This window comes from Schistocerca cancellata, chromosome 4 (assembly GCF_023864275.1).
Source record: "Schistocerca cancellata isolate TAMUIC-IGC-003103 chromosome 4, iqSchCanc2.1, whole genome shotgun sequence".
Classification (NCBI taxonomy): domain Eukaryota; kingdom Metazoa; phylum Arthropoda; class Insecta; order Orthoptera; family Acrididae; genus Schistocerca; species Schistocerca cancellata.
Window position 1 is genome coordinate 531,754,094 of NC_064629.1, and position 20,274 is coordinate 531,774,367.

Below are 20,274 nucleotides of genomic sequence, written 5' to 3' on the forward strand. Positions count from 1 at the left end.
TGAGGTCATTGGCCCCTAGGCTCACACACTACTTAATCGAACTTAAACTAACTTACGCTAAGGACAACACACACACCCATGTCCAAGGCAGGACTCGAACCTCCGACAGGGGGATCACGTCCCCTGTGACCGATCCAGCACTGAGGCAGGGAGCCATTCAAAAAGCCTCATGCATTATGGCGCCAATGGGCTGGAGCTTCATCCAGTTGGAAAATGAAGTCCTGAGAATCTTTCATAACTTTAGGGAACAGCCATTGTTCCCACATGTCCAGCTAAGTGACTCCCATTTCAGTTTTTTCCGCAAAGAAAAATGGTCCATAAGCCTTCGTACGGGAAATGGCACAGAACACATTGATCTTCGGTGAGACTCTTTCGTGTTGCAATGGTGAATGTGGATTTTTCCAAACCCCATATGCGAACATTGTGTCTGTTGACTTTTTTGCTAAGGTGGAACATCACTTCATCACTAAAAATTACACGCTGTAGAAATGTGTCAGCCTGCATCTTTGCTACCACATAACCAGAAAATGAGAGACGCTTCTCTTCGTCATTGGGGTTCAGAGCCTGCAAAAGTTGTAATCGGTAGGGCTTGTACAGCAAACGCCATCTTAGAACCTTCCACACAAATGGTTGGGGTATTCGTGACTGGATCTATCGGTAGGCTTACTGCGACTACCCACAAATCTTTCTTGAATCCGTCGGACATCATCCTCTGACACATGCGATCGGTCTGTGCTTTTTCCTGTGCACACACTCAATGTCTGTTTACTGCTTAAACCAACGGTTAATGCTTTTGCGGGTTGGTGGTGGAATACCGAATTTGGTACTAAATGCCCACTGCACTGCAATTTGCGACTCACTTTTCGTGAACTCAAGAACGCGGAAAACCTTGCGCTTCACAGTATCCATCTCACTCACAACTGACGGTGAAACGCAATTGCGGTCCCATTGTCGCGAGAACTCTACCGGCCGCTTCTGAAACCATCACCGCCCGCCCCCTGCCGCTCGCCAAATACTTTGAAACTTCCTCTTTTCATTGGTATAAAGCTTATTCATTTTGGATTTGTACTTGAATACATACGAATTTTTGAAAATGAGTCCATCATTTAGAATAACTCTGTATTTTTTTGTTACGGATAAGTTTGCAAGAATGTCAAGCAGTCCTTCCAAGGTGTGATCCAAAGGTCGAACGTCCATTAATATCAAGTTTGATTCCACGTGGAAACGAATGTGTCCACCGACCGTATTTATTTCGAGCGATAAAGAGCACAGCAGTCAGTCGCAAATAATGTTAATTCAAATCCAGATTTCGGTCACTGTGTGGCCATAGTTTTCAGTGTTTGGGGTTAAATTTCTTGCAGTGCATCGTCCTTAAGTTCTAAAGACATGATTTGACTAAACGACTTACCAGACTAAACTAATATATTACAACAATATTTAAATATAGAAATAAGTGTCATATATATTCGGTCACACACAGATCATTCACAGTAATTACAAATAATTGACCAATGTTAACATGCCACTGTCTTTCGAACACAGGATTCATGCGGAACTTTGCCAATGTGTGCATAGGCATGCAAAGGAAAATAACTCTTGAATGGGTGGCTAGTTCAAAGCAAATGAGGATGAAAGGAACATGATGTACATTGATGTTAAAAACTTAAACAGATACACCATGCAACAGTATCTGCCTGTTGGAGAGTTTCGATAACTGTTCAGTGAAGAGACATCTGCAAGGTTAGATGATTTCGTGGGTGTGCCAGCGAATTCTAGCGAAGGATACGTCGTAGAGGCAGACAGGGAATATCCTGCTAGTTTGCATGACCAGCACAGCGATTTGCCACTATGTCCAGAGCACCTAGTCCCATGCAATGGTTATGTCCCCAAGCTGATGACGACGCAGTGGGAAAATGAGATGTACATTAAACACTACAGAAACCTCCAGCAGTGCCTCAGTTTACAAATGAGTCTGATTAGAGTCGCCTGCGGCATCTGCTTCAAGCAGTCACGCTGGTTGAGGGAGTACATTGATGTTAATACCGAAGAGAAGGCTCTAGCACCGTGCGACTTTGAGAAAGATTTTTTACATTAACGAATAACGCTATTTTCGGAAAAATCGTCGAGACTGTGAGAAGCCACCGACAAATTTATGTAGTTCGCCACTCAGAGAAACGGTATGGCGTAAAAGATTATATCGCCAGACAAAATTCTAAATGGACCACAATCTTCAATCAGGATTAGTCGTTCTGGGGATGGCTAAGGTTTCGACAGATTTCAGAAAATGTTTTTATGTTGGTATGTGTATACTTGACGTTTCCAAACTCCACCTGTACCGATTTCACTTTCAGTTTGCGAAGCCGAAATTCTCTGATCCAAAGTTACTTTGTACGGATACAGAGAGGTTTATCTTTTGGGTGAAAAGTAGCGATTAGTATGAAGTACTTAGGTACAAACTAGAGATGGGCGAAACTGTTCTTTTCAGAGATTGGATCAGAACTGTTCACTCCCTGAAATGAATTAGCTCTTTTTCATGACCCACCACTCATTTACATTAGAAAATAAATGGAAGGCACATTGCCCTTTAAACTTGGTTTACTCCAGTACTATACCTGTATTTTGATCTTATTTGATCCTATTTTGAAGTAACACAGATAATGAGTAAGAATTTTGTATTGTTTATTGAAATTTCCACGATATGACAAAGTTTTTGATTATTGATTTATTTTGCACTATCGTGGTTTTTTGGGTGATCGGAAAATGTTGTAACTTGAGATTTACATTAACAATATATTTGGCTATAATGTATTAAAATTTCATTAACCTCATAGAAATACATCGCAAGCCATATATTTTTAAAGTGAACGTTTCCTTCCGAAGACGCCTAAAATCGCAAAATCCGTACAAGAATAAGAAAAAAAATATAAATTTGACTGTAAAACGAAAGTGCTGCATATAGCCTTACGCAGAATAAAACAAGGAAAATATTGGTGTATCACATTTTGCGATACGTTTATCGGTTCGCTCGTAATTCAAGCGTAAATTCGAGTGTCCATAATAAAAATCCTATAGTAAGAGGAGTCATCAGGAACCTAATCTAATCAGTTTAAACAAATAAAAATAAAATAAAAACAATTGATGTATACATAACATAATAATGTAATATACATAGCGGTATTACTACGAAGAACAATATCCAGTAGGGACGAACTCCGATGCAGAGGCGCTGAGTCGAGCAGGTCGAGCCGCAAGCTGTTTTACTGTGTGAGCTGAGACCGCAGAGACCAGGGAGACACCTGAGTCGCTTTGCTCAACGCTCTGGCTAGAGTCGAGACGGTGGGGTGAGCGTTGAGCGGGCAACTTCCGAGGGTGGGGGGAGCGGTGAACTCACCCGCTCCGAGACAAATCGTCCGTTCCCTTGCGAGCAGGTTGTTGCAAGTAGTTCCTATGTTATCCGCTAGGTGGCTCTCTGTCCTGTTGCTCGCATCAATTGCCCAGAGGGCAGGACGTGCGACTGAAACGATCGCCGACAGAGTGCGATGCGAAGTTAAGCTGCGCCAGACACCACGCGGCAGATGACGCACAGAGACGACACGGCATATGTGAAACACAAAATCCAATGGGGCACTGCACAATGCAGGCAGCCAAGGTAGAAGCAGGGCAGAGGCCGGCGCTGGCTGTATTGTGTGGCGTGCACTGTGCTCTGACCAGCAGAGGCGCTGCTGATATGCTCCGTCTCTCTCTCTCTCTCTCTCTCTCTCTCTCTCTCTCTGCCGTGGGAAACGTTTGGAGCTACCGTTCTTTTTTTCTGAATCACTGATTGTTCACTCCTTTGAAAGATTCAACTCTATGAATTAGTTCAAGAGCGGATCCCCCATCTCTAGTACAAACCCGAAAAATCCTACACATCTGGACATGTGGACATGAGGCCGATAATCCTTAAGGTATTACACCTTAAAACAAGAGGGTTATCAGCCTGATGAAAGACCAGCGGAATGGTTTGTGGAGTTTGGAGCTTGTGGGTCTGATATCCAGAAGTAGGTGTACCTTCCAGAAACAGGTACCACCTAAATGCAGACTAAGGGTATGCGCCGTAAAGCCTTCATGGCTCTCACGATTGATGATAACTTGGTGTGCCTGCTACTTGGTGAGGATTCTTCTTCTTTCCCCTTATTGGTGCACCAAGTGAGCATTTGATCACTTTTTCGCAACTAAAAATCGGTCTGCCGTGTCAGGATAACAAGCGATTCATCTGTGTAGACAGGATAGAGACTCTTCCATACTCAAACTATTCGCTTGAGTGATTGAGTGTTTGAATGGATATTTATCTGTAAACAGCAGATGTGTGTATGTCTGTGAGTGTACGTGGAACAGTTGGACGAATTGTTTCTCATAGAGTATAGCTGTTTATATATGCATGTCTCTATTGGGTTGGCTGCACACTGTATGTGCATGTCAGCTAAATATATAATATGTATGTACTATATACGAAACTGAGGGTGTGTGTGGGGTACATACGCGTATATATTCTATATAGTCTTGTTTCTCCACTTGCTGCTAGCTATACGACTAGTATTAGTGGATATATTACCTTTTGTCTCCCATTTTGAAACACAAAGTCTATTATCAAAGAGAGAGAAATGATAAGTACATTAAAACATATACAGTATATCAAAAAGATTCTCTAATATCATATCAAAAAAGATTCTGTCTAATATTGCATCAGAAAAAATGACATTTACTTTACACCGCCATGGGAGGTATAGAAGTAGCATGAAAAATGTTTACAGTCACATGAAATGAATCTCTGTAATATTTTTCTGGTCAGTATCACTCAGGCATTAAGACAGACACCAAAGAAAAATTTATGTCTGTAATTTCTAGTCAAAGCTATGCATCTCTGTACAAAAGAATTATATGTATACCTAGTGAATTATCAAATATATATCTCTCCTCTAATCTTCTTGTTTACAAAAAGATAGCACATTAAAAAAAATGGTTCAATTTTCTCTGAGCACTATGGGACTTAACTTCTGAGGTCACCAGTCCCCTAGACTTAGAACTACTTAAACCTAACTAACCTAAGGACATCACACACATCCATGCCCGAGGCAGGATTCGAACCTGCGACCGTAGCAGTCGCGTTGTTCCGGACTGAAGCTCCTAGAACCGCTCGGCCACAGCGGAGAGCACATATTTTGGGTAGTTCAAAAAATGTTGAAATGTCTGTGAAATCTTATGAGACTTAACTGCTAAGGTCATCAGTCCCTAAGCTTACACACTACTTAACCTAAATTATCCTAAGGACAAACACACACACCCATGCCCGAAGGAGGACTCGAACCTCCGCCGGAACCAGCCGCAAAGTCCATGATTGCAGCGCCCAAGGCCACTCGGCTAATCCCGCGCTGCTTGGGTAGTTCCACTGCATGTAAAAATACATAGCCATTGTACAGCTTAGTGTCAGCAGGTAATGGAGGCATTCTCATTTTTTCTCTTAGTGCAAGTACACTACTGACTGAGCTGCAATGGCACTGCATCTCCACTTGAAATAAAGTACAAAGAATTTTTTTACGGGTCGTTTATTTTCTCTTTTCATTTCGGATAATATTTTGGGGAAGATGGAGGTATGTAAATATACACGCATCTATCTGCCCACGTCAGGTAGTGTCCGTGCACCATAGATGCTGTGTGCAGCATCACAACACATATCAAAGTTTTTAGTAAATACATCATCAGAAGCGTTATCATTAGTCAGCTTTGAAAGAGCGTGCCAAACATTGCCAAAAAATCTGCTCACATAATCCCACCACACAACTTTGTCATTCACTGCCCACTGCACATCAGAACGAACACGCATTAAGTTTCTGAATGTTGCCTCCTGTAAATGGTTCTACTCTACCCTATCCTCATCGTTGTAAATTTTAATTGTTTTTGGATAGCCATTAACACACACTGCCAACGGCCTTGCCGCAGTGGTAACACCGGTTCCCGTCAGATCACCGAAGTTAAGCGCTGGCGGGCTGGGCTAGCACTTGGATGGGTGACCACCCGATCTGCCGACTGCTGTTGGCAAGCAGGGTGCACTCACCCCTTGTGAGGCAACCTGAGGAGCTACTTGATTGAGAAGTAGCGGATCCGGTCTCGTAAACTGACATACGGCCGGGAGAGTGGTGTGCTGAACACATGCCCCTCCATACCCACATCCAGTGACGCCTGTCGGCTGAGGATGACACGGCGGCCGGTCCGTACCATTGGGCCTTCCAAGGCCTGATCGGACGGAGTTTAGTTTTTAAATCAACACACACTGTGTGACAGCCCAATAACACAGAGAAGCCGCCTTTGAGAAATTCTCACCTAACTGCCACAACTCATACGATGAAAGCATAACATTCTTACCGCTAAACTGAGAATTTTTAAACGTTGCTAGAGTACTGAAGTCATGACGAGAGGACACTCAGACAACTTCACACTTATTACTACCCATATTTAGACTGTACATAACTGTCAATCGAAACACTTTATTATGTAAGGTAACATGGTGCTGACGTCGCTGATAGATGAAACACGCGGCCATACAAGAACAGTTCTTTATATTATCCTGTGATACGTTGCGGGTGGACCATTGCTGCTGCTGCTACACTGGAGGCTCAAAGATGGACGAAACAGGCGGTGGAAATCTGAAGTCTGGCAAAACTGGTAAGTACTGTGGAAAATCTAATCGCTCCTATAAATCAGGCTGGTCGACTCCATTATCATTATGAGTCTGCTGACTGTAAGAGAAACAAAATACTACCAGATGTCAAATAATAATATAATAGTAATAATAATAATGAGAGAGAGATGGAGGTGTTAACAATTACAATCGAATCAAACAGTCTTCTAACTTTTATTCTCCTTGCAGGCAGTGGATGATCTCTGACGCTTCATGGTGGTGTTGTTGCCCGAGCGAGGTACAGACTAAGAAAGCCAAGTCTCCTCTCAGGTTTCTGGGGGCAGGAATGGGGGCACTCGTGACGGTTGGACCAATAGTAGCACAATGCACCAGTGGGGGAGGGGAGATGTTAATTTTTGGGTCATAAATTACTATCTTTGTAATGACAGTTATCACTTTACGCTAAAAGCATTTGGGCACCTCAATAAAAATGGGTGCAGGTGTAATACTCGACCGCCTTCTTGCCTATAAATTACGGTAATTATAATTACGATTATGTACTATTAACTGTAATTATAATGACAGTTACTGCCCATTCATTACGTCCTAAATGAACAAAACAAGAACCCAAGGGTGCAGTTTGTTTTCATAAGGGCAATTGGCCGGTTCATTTACTTAAGGAGAACAATAGGGTCTTTGTCGCCGTATGCTCATACCTCCATTATTCAGACGATAGAATGTGGGGAGGCATAATGTTGCATGTACATACTGATCTCCAAATCTTTTAACACAGTAAACTCACCAGTCAATGTTATTGTGACACTATACTCCTTCCATTTTTTGTCTTTCCAGGGATACGTTCCGCTCTCACTACACTTTTATGGGTGATGATAAGATCCGCATCGAACTGCGCAGGTGAAGGACCTCTTGGAACGAGGAGATATTCAGTGAATGAACTGGCCATCCCCTTTCCACGACTTAAATCTCATCGAGCCAGTGTGGGATATGTTGGGGAGACGTATTTCAGCATGTCCACACAACCATCCAGGACTTACCAACAGCCCTGGTGGAAAAATGGAACGGTCTACCACAATAACTCCTTACCAACCATGTGGCCAACATTGGTGCAGGTTGCACAGCATGCATTGCTGTCCGCAGTGATCACACATCCTGTCAGGATAAATAAATAAATAAGTAAATACCCTATTAGGAACCATGTCCTGCCTTTGTAATGTCCAGGGGACCATCGTAAATCCCGTTGACTTCGATGTAATTATTGTTTATTAATAAAAGTGTCATTCTTGTTTGTCTCATTGCGTAATCCTTTCAGCTGCTTTCTGTATTATACTGTAGCAGTTCTTTCTGTGTACCGTCCAATCTTCATTGAGCTATGTTATTTGGCAGTTACACATCATGCGAAAGTTATTTTCGTTCTTCAGTTTTACACATCAGTGTATTTGAGTGAGCTTATGAAATATCAAAATTTCTCTATCAAACACTCAAATAGAGTCACACAGCATTCCAGAATGATATCAGACATGGTAGACACTAACTCGCAAGAGATACATGCGCGAGTGAAAACTATCACCAAATAAGAATTCAGTAAAATAAGTCCAAATGTAGCTACGGTCAATAAATATTTATTTTATTTGATATTTAAGTGTTTATTCTCTTACCTGTGGCTAAAAATCAAAGAGTAATTAAAAGACGATCTCCTGGTGGTAAAGCTTGTCGCAGTTTTGTATCCTGTTTCGGAATGCTTGATTCTTCCATAGAAAAGAGATATCAAAACTTGTATACGACATTCCCAGAAAATTTTTAATCTGAGTGAGGTCGTCTGATAATGTTCATTCAGTAGCATAGATGCCGTTGCTGTTGAGATTCCGAGAACATATTTCCAACTAGAGTTGGGCAACATATTACTTCATCTACATTTACATCGCATGATTAGTCTGGTAATCGCACTTCAGTGCCTGTCGGAGGGTTCTTCGGAACACGATCAAACTATTTCTCTACCGTTCCACTCTCGAACAGCGCGTGGGAAAAATGAACACTTAAATATCTCCTTACGAGCCCTGATTTCTCTTATTTTATTACGATGATCATTTCTCCCTATATATGTTGACGACGCTAAAATATTTTTGCATTCAGAGAAGGAAGTTGGTGATTGAAATTTTGTGAAAAGATCTCGGCACAGCGACTGCCACCCCTTACTCGCTTATCATATCCGTGAAACTCCTCTACTTCGTGAGGATACAAAACGAGCTGGCTTTCGTTAGACTTTTTCGATGTTCTCTGTCAACACTACTTGGCACGGATCCCATGAAGCACAACAGTACTCTAGTAGAGAACGGACTAGCGTAGTGTAGGCAGTCTCTTTAGTAGACCTGTTGCATCTTCTGAGTGTTTTGCTAATAAAACGCAGTCTTTGATTTGCCATTCCTACATATCATCTAAGTGATCGTTCCAGTTGAAGTTGCTCGTAATTGTAATTCCTAGGTATTTGGGTCAAATAATAACTTTCAGATTTCTGCGATTTATTGTGTAACCGACTCATGTGGATGACCTCGCACGTTTAGTTATTCAAAGTCAATTGCCATTTTTCGCATCATACAGATATGGTGTCTGAGTCATATTGCAATTGGTTTTCATCGTGAGCGAGCCAGGTTGTCAAACAATAATCTCGCAATATGACGATAGCAAAGGAGGCAAATGGTCAGTTGCATTAGTAAAAAGTGCAGCAAAAGCCAATTAGTTGCAACTGTACAACAGGTGTTATAGTAAGAACAATATATGTAACGGCTACAAGAACTGTAACTGTTCCGTAGCCTGGCTTACAAAGGAGTGACCCAGCTTGGGGTACAAAATTGTCATCTTTATGAAATTTGCACAGGTTGAAGAGTGAAAGTACTGCGGACGGCTGAAAGCAAGGGGAAACTACAGCCGTAATTATTCCCGAGGGCATGCAGCTTTACTGTATGGTTAAATGATGATGGCGTCCTCTTGGGTAAAATATTCCGGAGGTAAAATAGTCCCCCATTCGGATCTCCGGGCGGGGACTACTCAAGAGAACGTCGTTATCAGGAGAAAGATAACTGGCATTCTACGGATCGGAGCGTGGAATGTCAGATCCCTTAATCGGGCAGGCAGGTTAGAAAATTTAAAATGGGAAATGGATAGGTTAAAGTTAGATATAGTGGGAATTAGTGAAGTTCGGTGGCAGGAGGAACAAGACTTCTTGTCAGGTGAATACAGGATTATAAATACAAAATCAGATAAGGGTAATGCAGGAGTAGGTTTAATAATGAATAAAAAAATAGGAGTGCGGGTAAGCTACTACAAACAGCATAGTGAACGTATTGTAGTGGCCAAGATAGACACGAAGCCCATGCCTACTACAGTAGTACAAGTTTATATGCCAACTAGCTCTGCAGATGACGAAGAAATTGAAGAAATGTTTAATGAGATAAAAGAAATTATTCAGGTAGTGAAGGGAGACGAAAATTTAATAGTCATGGGTGACTGGAATTCGACAGTAGGAAAAGGGAGAGAAGGAAACATAGTAGGTGAATATGGATTGGGGCTAAGAAATCAAAGAGGAAGCCGTCTGTTAGAATTTTGCACAAAGCATAACTTAATCATAGCTAACACTTGGTTCAAGAATCATAAAAGAAGGTTGTATACATGGAAGAACCCTGGAGATACTAAAAGGTATCAGATAGATTATATAATGCTAAGACAGAGATTTAGGAACCAGGTTTTAAATTGTGAGACGTTTCCAGGGGCAGATGTGGACTCCGACCACAATCTATTGGTTATGAACTGTAGATTAAAACTGAAGAAATTGCAAAAAGGTGGGAATTTAAGTAGATGGGACCTGGATAAACTGACTAAACCACAGGTTGTACAGAGTTTCAGGGACAGCATAAGGGAACAGTTGACAGGAATGGGGGAAAGAAATACAATAGAAGAAGAATGGGTAGCTCTGAGGGATGAAGTAGTGAAGGCAGCAGAGGATCAAGTAGGTAAAAAGACGAGGACTAATAGAAATCCTTGGGTAACAGAAGAAATATTGAATTTAATTGATGAAAGGAGAAAATATAAAAATGCAGTAAATGAAGCAAGCGAAAGGGAATACAAACGTCTCAAAAATGAGATCGACAGGAAGTGCAAAATGGCTAAGCAGCGATGGCTAGAGGACAAATGTAAGGATGTAGAGGCTTATTTCACTAGGGGTAAGATAGATACTGCCTACAGGAAAATTAAAAACACCTTTGGAGAAAGGAGAACCACTTGTATGAATATCAAAAGCTCAGATGGAAACCCAGTTCTAAGCAAAGAAGGGAAAGCAGAAAAGAGGAAGGAGTATATAGAGGGTCTATACAAGGGTGATGTACTTGAGGACAATATTATGGAAATAGAAGAGGATGTAGATGAAGATGAATTAGGAGATATGATACTGCGTGAAGAGTTTGAGAGAGCACTGAAAGACCTGAGTCGAAACAAGGCCCCAGGAGTAGACAACATTTCATTAGAACTACTTACGGCCTTGGGAGAGCTAGTCCTGACAAAACTCTACCATCTGGTGAGCAAGATGTACGAGACAGGCGAAATACCCTGAGACTACAAGAAGAATATAGTAATTCCAATCCCAAAGAAAGCAGGTGTTGACAGATGTGAAAATTACCGAACTATCAGTTTAATAAGTCACAGCTGCAAAATACTACCACGAATTATTTACAGACGAATGGAAAAACTGGTAGAAGCCGACCTCGGGGAAGATCAGTTTGGATTCCGTAGAAATGTTGGAACACGTGAGGCAATACTGACCCTACGACTTATCTTAGAAGATAGATTAAGGAAAGGTAAACCAACGTTTCTAGCATTTGTAGACTTAGAGAAAGCTTTTGACAATGTTGATTGGAATACTCTCTTTCAAATTCTAAAGTTGTCAGGGGTAAAATACAGGGAGCGAAAGGCTATTTACAATTTGTACAGAAACCAGATGGCAATTATAAGAGTCGAGGGACATGAAAGGGAAGCAGCGGTTGGGTAGGGAGTGAGACAGGGTTGTAGCCTCTCCTCGATGTTATTCAATCTCTATATTGAGCAAGCAGTGAAGGAAACAAAAGCAAAATTCGGAGTAGGTATTACAATCCATGGAGAAGAAATAAAAACTTTGAGGTTCGCCGATGACATTGTAATTCTGTCAGAGACAGCAAAGGACTTGGAAGAGCAGTTGAACGGAATGGACAGTGTCTTGAAAGGAGGATATAAGATGAACATCAACAAAAGCAAAACGAGGATAATGGAATGTAGTCGAATTAAGTCGGGTGATGCTGAAGGAATTAGATTAGGAAATGAGACACTTAAAGTAGTAAAGGAGTTTTGCTATTTGGGGAGCAAAATAACTGATGATGGTCGAAGTAGAGAGGACATAAAAGTAGACTGGCAATGGCAAGGAAAGCGTTTCTGAAGAAGAGAAATTTGTTAACATCGAGTATAGATTTAAGTGTCACTAAGTCATTTCTGAAAGTATTTGTATGGAGTGTAGCCATGTATGGAAGTGAAACGTGGACAATAAATAGTTTGGACAAGAAGAGAATAGAAGCTTCGAAATGTGGTACTACAGAAGAATGTTGAAGATTAGGTGGGTAGATCACGTAACTAATGAGGAGGTATTGAATAGGATTGGGGAGAAGAGAAGTCTGTGGCACAACTTGACTAGAAGAAGGGATCGGTTGGTAGGAAATGTCCTGAGGCATCAAGGGATCACAAATTTAGCATTGGAGGGTAGCGTGGAGGGTAAAAATCGTAGAGGGAGACCAAGAGAGGAATACACCAAGCAGATTCAGAAGGATGTAGGTTGCAGTAGGTACTGGGAGATGAAGAAGCTTGCACAGGATAGAGAAGCATGGAGAGCTGCATCAAACCAGTCTCAGGACTGAAGACCACAACAACAACAACAACAACAATATATTTAGTACAAAAAATGGACGTTCAAGAAATGGAACAGTGGGAATGGGAGGGTACAGGTACCATGCATATAACACTATGAGAAATGGACGTAAATTTTTCTTGTTTACATTTATTTTTCTCACTACATATTTTATACAGCTTGTTTACAGATTATACAAAATGTGAAATATAACTAAATAATAAATAAACAAAATTGCACTGTGTTTTAGTAAGTTCAGTTTCAACTTTAGTTTGTACGAAACTACACAAAACAATTTGCATGCAAAGGAATTTTACATTTCTTACATTGTTTTGTTGCGTTCTTCTAGCACTGGCCACAGCTTAGTTGTTTGCCTAATAGTATAATCAGATGGTCTTTTCCGTCATAGCGTACATCATTGAACGCCTTTTATGAAGGCTTTTGGATTTCGCACTGGATGGGCAGGTGACTGTCGTGAGCTGTACTTTTGAAAATAGCAGTTGACCACATTCCTTGTGAAACCTGATACTGTATTGTTTGTCTATCCAGCAACCAAGCATTGTTTATTGATGCATTTAATGGAAGAGCAAGAAGTTGGTAGTACCATTTCTTCGTTCTGAAATTAATCCTGTATTTTCCAATATTTTCATCAAGTCTGTCCACTCCTCCCGTTTAAGTGTTGTAGCTAAGAACTGCAGCAGGAGTAATTACACTCCTGGAAATTGAAAAAAGAACACATTGACACCGGTGTGTCAGACCCACCATACTTGCTCCGGACACTGCGAGAGGGCTGTACAAGCAATGATCACACGCACGGCACAGCGGACACAGCAGGAACCGCGGTGTTGGCCGTCGAATGGCGCTAGCTGCGCAGCATTTGTGCACCGCCGCCGTCAGTGTCAGCCAGTTTGCCGTGGCATACGGAGCTCCATCGCAGTCTTTAACACTGGTAGCATGCCGCGACAGCGTGGACGTGAACCGTATGTGCAGTTGACGGACTTTGAGCGAGGGCGTATAGTGGGCATGCGGGAGGCCAGGTGGACGTACCGCCGAATTGCTCAACACGTGGGGCGTGAGGTCTCCACAGTACATCGATGTTGTCGCCAGTGGTCGGCGGAAGGTGCACGTGCCCGTCGACCTGGGACCGGACCGCAGCGACGCACGGATGCACGCCAAGACCGTAGGATCCTACGCAGTGCCGTAGGGGACCGCATCGCCACTTCCCAGCAAATTAGGGACACTGTTGGTACTGGGGTATCGGCGAGGACCATTCGCAACCGTCTCCATGAAGCTGGGCTACGGTCCCGCACACCGTTAGGCCGTCTTCCGCTCACGCCCCAACATCGTGCAGCCCGCCTCCAGTGGTGTCGCGACAGGCGTGAATGGAGGGACGAATGGAGACGTGTCGTCTTCAGCGATGAGAGTCGCTTCTGCCTTGGTGCCAATGATGGTCGTATGCGTGTTTGGCGCCGTGCAGGTGAGCGCCACAATCAGGACTGCATACGACCGAGGCACACAGGGCCAACACCCGGCATCATGGTGTGGGGAGCGATCTCCTACACTGGCCGTACACCACTGGTGATCGTCGAGGGGACACTGAATAGTGCACGGTACATCCAAACCGTCATCGAACCCATCGTTCTACCATTCCTAGACCGGCAAGGGAACTTGCTGTTCCAACAGGACAATGCACGTCCGCATGTATCCCGTGCCACCCAACGTGCTCTAGAAGGTGTAAGTCAACTACCCTGGCCAGCAAGATCTCCGGATCTGTCCCCCATTGAGCATGTTTGGGACTGGATGAAGCGTCGTCTCACGCGGTCTGCACGTCCAGCACGAACGCTGGTCCAACTGAGGCGCCAGGTGGAAATGGCATGGCAAACCGTTCCACAGGACTACATCCAGCATCTCTACGATCGTCTCCATGGGAGAATAGCAGCCTGCATTGCTGCGAAAGGTGGATGTACACTGTACTAGTGCCGACATTGTGCATGCTCTGTTGCCTGTGTCTATGTGCCTGTGGTTCTGTCAGTGTGATCATGTGATGTATCTGACCCCAGGAATGTGTCAATAAAGTTTCCCCTTCCTGGGACAATGAATTCACGGTGTTCTTATTTCAATTTCCAGGAGTGTATATCAATGAACTTTTAGTCACTCCTGCTGTATCGTTTGGATTGTCCAGTTGGTGGAACTCCACTTCTGTTTGAGGCGATGGTAACATTGCTGTTGTCATCGTAGCGAACCACAGTCAATCCAGATTTATTTCTCCCAGTATCTCGTCTCCTACCTTCCAAACTTTACAGAATCTCTCCTGCGAAACTTGCAGAAATAGCACTCCTGAAAGAAAGGATATTGCGGAGACATGGCTTAGCCACAGACTGGGGGATGTTTCCAGAATGAGATTTTCACACTGCAGCGGAGTGTGCGCTGATATGAAACTTCCTGGCAGATTAAAACTGTGTGCCCGACCGAGACTCGAACTCGGGACCTTTGCCGTGCGGTTCTAGGCGCTGCAGTCCGGAACTGCGGGACTGCTACGGTCGCAGATTCGAATGTTGCCTCGGGCATGGATGAGTGTGATGTCCTTATGTTAGTCAGGTTTAAGTAGTTGTTCTAAGTTCTAGGGGACTGATGCTCTCAGATGCTAAGTCCCATAGTGCTCAGAGCCATTTGATCCATTTTTTGGTACAGTATTGGGCTCGGTAAGTGATCACTTACGGTTTGTTTCCTAAAGACAGAATTTTGATACCATCTAATAAGTTGATTTTATATCTTTCGAAGCAACAAATGTTTTGTGTATTTTGTGGATGTTTGGTGTTTACGTGCAAACCTAAGAATGAAGGTTCGGACAGTGCGTGACCGTAGTTCGAAACTCAGGAATAATTCTTTTAGCTATGGTTATATGTAAAATCTCATTCGTGTTGCGATGTGGTATCACGTTAATCTTCCTCCTTTCAATGTTGGTGTGACGAATTGTCCACACACAATTTTTGTGATGGTGTGTGAAACCGTAGTTACCTTTACATTCATCTGGAATACACCGTAAAAGTTCACATTTACATACTGCTCAGACGTCAGCAGTTAGCTCACCTATCTATTTCTGTACTGTTATCATTTGTGAAGTTTCTTTCATAATTTTCAATTCTTCGCATTTTATCTGTATCTGATGAGGCACAGGGCCACTGTACTTCAGTCAGCTGCCGCGTTAAACTAACTCCTGATGAACGGATCACAGCCTACAACTTTAATAGAGCGTCTTTGGAATTTGGTTTATCGTGGCAACAGAACAGCATCCCTACAAATGCGGTAAATCCTTCTGTACGTGCTTGGGCAAATAAAAAATTTTTACGATTAACATCTTTCGCAATTTTGTGTTCAATATAGTCGTCTGACGATGAACCATACCACAGCATAACGTAATTTAATGTTATTTGTTATCCAACCAGCTAGAAATATTTTTTTAGTTCATTTGAACTGCTTATGGCACAAACCTGCTACAAATCAATAGTCTCTTAGCGTGATTATGTAACGATGAAGTTCTGTATTTAATATGTATTTTCTAGTACGATGATATGAATGGCGCGGATTCAAACCGTTGAAATAAGTTCACAAGTTAACATTTGGATCTGTAAACTGAGAACTCCATTCTCATCAAAGTTGTATGGATTCATTACATAAAATAGCTAAAAATACTAAGATAACCGACTTTTCGACCCTTTTGTACCAACTTTTTTCAGGACGTAACCGCGAATGCCTTAAGTATTCATACAGTGCGAGGCAGCTGAGAAAGGCTATCCCACAAATATTCAGAAAGCAGTTTTCGCCAAGTTATAGAGGACAATATGGCGAATTTCCTGACGTTCTCATGTAATTTTTATGTTTTATAGTCGCCGAATTATGACACCGACTTTTTTCTAACGGAACTATACACTTCTCTCTGTAGCATTCGAAAGAAGCCTCTGAGAGAACCTCAACGGCATGTCATGTGTGAGATTTGATTAAATCAAGATAACAGCACCGCAGTTCACCGTCACACCGCCAGGAGAAGAGGATCCACAAACGGCTACCCTATTATAAGAAATGTAAGCAAGAACATAATAATTCCAATTCCAAGGAAAGCAGGTGCTGACAGGTGTCAATATTATCGAACTTTCAGTGCAATAAGTCGTGGTTGCAAAATATTAACACGAATTCCTTACAGAAGAAAGGATAAGGAGGGAAAGGCTATTTACAACTTGTACAGTAATCAGGCGGCAGTTATGACGGTCGAAGGGCATAAAAGGAATGCAGTGGTTAGAAGGGACTGAGATAATGTTGTAGCCTACCCCCTATTTCATTCAATCTGTAACTGAGCAAACAATAAAGGAAACAAAATAAAAATTTGGAGTAGGAATTAAAGTCCAGGAAGAAGAAATAAAAACATTGAGATCTGCCGATGAGATTGTAATTTTGTCAGAGACAGCAAAGGACTTGGAGGAGCAGTTGAACGGAATAGTCAGTGTCTTGAAAGAAGGATGTAAGATGGACATCACCAGAAGCAAAACAAGGACAAAGGAACGTAGTCGAATTAAATAAGGTGAGGCTGAGAGAATTAGAGTAGGAAACAATACACTTCAAGTAGTAGATGAGTTTTGTTATTTTGGGAAGCAAACGATTTGATGATGGCGGAAGCAGAGAGGATATTAAGTGTAGACTAGCAATGGCAAGAAAAGCGTTTCTGAAGAAGAGAAATTTGTTAACACCTAATATAAATTTAAGTGTTAGGCACTCTTTCTGAAGATATTTGTCTGTAGTGTAGCCTCGTATAAAAGTGAAACGTGGACGATGAACGTTGTAGACAAAAGAGAATAGAAGCTTGTGAAATGTGATGCCACAGAAGAATGCTGAAGATCAGATGGGTAGATCATGTAACTAATGAGGAAGTACTGAACAGAACTGGCGAGAAAACTAATTTGTGGCACCATCTGACTAGAAGAAGTGATATGTTGGTAGGACACATTCTGAGACATCAAGGGATCACCAATTTAGTACTGGGGGGGAAGTGTGTGTGTGTGAGGGAAGGGGGGATAAAATCGTAGAAGGAGACCAAGAGATGAATACAATAAGCAGATTGAGAAGGATGTAGGGTGCAGCAGTTGCTCGGAGATGAAGAGACTTGCACAGGACGAAGTAGAATTGAGAGGTGCATCAAACCACTCTTCGGACTGAGGACGACAACAACAACAATAACAACAAGCAAACACGTGACTCAGGTATCGTTCTTGCGTTTATCTGTGAGCTTGAAGCCCATCAGTTTGTGTTCTGCTATTCTAGCAATCAGGTAACTTGCTCGTAAAGCTACTGAGATTTTCATAATTCATACGAGAGTCTAAAAAGTGAATATCGTTTATGACGAATGTCGCCAAACTATTAGAGTAGCGATGCGCTTGTGATGAAGAGTATCCGTATCGTGTCAAGCACTCACGATCAGCATTTTCAAACATTATACGAAAGTTCTAGAAACTGAAAGTGTGGAGAGTAAAATACGCCAAGGAGAAAGAAGAGCAACTGATGGAAGGAATGAAACTAACATTTTAGTACCAGTAGCACACTTGCAAATGTCAGTAAGAGGCATTTCAAAGTACCAGACGGATCAATCAAACGACTGTTCTTCTAAGACAACATTCCATCGCATTTCATCCTCTTCACATTTCGCTGCAACTGCGCCGTCATGGCAATGACTTCCAAACTTGGTTAGTTCTCCGACTGTTACCTATTAAAATTGCTAAGTGATGCGGTGCATCAATGCAAAATTTTGTTTGAGGAAGAATCATCCTTTGAAGACCATGGCGAAGTCTGTCTTCACAATATACACTGATCGTCTATGAAAATCCATGCTGACTCAAAGCACTGGATAAAAGCAACGCTAATGGTTTATCAACGTTTGGTGCAAGCTTTTCAAAATCCGCATCATTGACCCCTGTTTTATTGATAGGGATCTAAATATCTTCAAGTACCTCGAGTTTCTAACATATGCTGCCTCCGCAGTTATTAGAAGACATCCTACTAGACATTAAGCAATCAGTATGGTACCTACATGATGGATATCCCTCACATGTAATAACAGACTCTCTCGGGAGAACATTGCAACGGTCGTTCAGGAACCACGAAACGGTCTGCACATTCAACCAACTTAACACTTCTGCATTTTTATCTGTGACGAAAATTAAAACAAAAGTTCTATTAGGAAACACAGATGACTCCCGAAGGCATGAAATGCCTTATAAAACGGGCCTGTGCTGACGTTAACTCCAGATATAATTCAACGTGCAGTATTATTTCTCCAGAATCACTTTATGGTGTGTAGCAATACGCATGGTCAAGGTTTTGACCATTTGGTATGACAGCCGTGATAATAAACACACGAAGCGTATGTGAGTTACATGCTTTTTTTATTATTTTTTTATTTACATGGGGTATAATAGGGCAGGCGTCTGTAGAACCTCTTCTCCTGCCCCTCACGTGTTCGAAGTTCACTTAGAAGCTTCTTCCAAACGCCACAGGAAAAAGTGCATAGTTCCGTTGGGAAAAACAAAGTCAGTGTCTTAAGTCGCCTACCATAAACGATAAAAATTACTTGAAAAAGTCAGGAAATTCGTCATATTGTCCGCTATAAAATGACGGATACCTTGCCTCAATATATTTATTCTTTCTGGATGCATTTGGGGTGGCCTGTCTTAGCTGCCTCTGTCTATGTAGAATTCCATCACTTACGCTTTGAACTGAAATTACTTGCTGCGGCAGTCATACTATTAGTATTTACTACGGTTTTGCTTAAGTATTTTCATAACAAAACTTGTCGGGAAGGAAGTACATAGGTTCCTGTCGGGACGGCGAGTTACTCGAAGTCCCATCGTTCGCTCTGCCTCTCATCGCTTTCCCTGAGGTCGATTCTGTGGAAAGAGTGGCATTCCTAGAACAATTAATCTCAGTGCCTCCGAATGCCTGCTTCAAACGGCATATTTTCCCAGTAAAGCCTGCTAGCGCTCCTGTCGTCACTTTGTGAGGCCAAATGTAACTTCCGGCCACTTACGTCTTCGATTTAGTTCCCAGATGAGCGGATTTGGTCGTGCCAGACCGACGCCTCTTCTCTTTCCCTGTTTCTCTGTACCTCTCTCTCTCCTCTCTCTCTCTCCCTCTTACCAGGTAAGCAGAGCGCTTGGGGCCAGAATGCCCATTTAACATCCCCAGTTCAGTTTCAGTTGAGCAGCGGTCTGAGCACGAGCGGAACCCGTGGCAGTTTGTTCTTATCATCGTCGACGTAGAGACCAGGTCAGTTCTTTTCTTACTGTCACTCCCGCGTATTTAGTCCTTTAGTAAATTAGTACTGCCATTAATTCAATGTTTGTTGAATCAGAATGCTTTATTTTCTGAGGGTGATCTGAAGGTTCTTAGAGGCGTTAAACCATGCATGTCACTTCTCAATAAGTGACTGAACTTATCGTTATAAAAGCTGCTTCACAGATATACATCGTTTTGACGACTATAAGTGAAGCAGTCTAAGTCTGCGTACTACGTGTAAGAAAGAACTTAAATCCGTAAAATACGCCTGCGAGTAGTATTTGGTGGTGATATGACTTCTTAGGTATTATGATGACTGAAGTGGCCGAGCGGTTCTAGGCGCTTCAGTCTGGAACCGCGC

At 42.3% G+C, this 20,274-nt stretch overlaps 1 pseudogene; it reads left to right on the top strand.

Moving 5' to 3' along the window:
- The first annotated feature begins 5,957 nt into the window (after positions 1-5,957).
- LOC126185647 (5S ribosomal RNA) lies at positions 5,958-6,075 on the top strand (annotated as a pseudogene).
- The last annotated feature ends 14,199 nt before the right edge of the window (positions 6,076-20,274 follow it).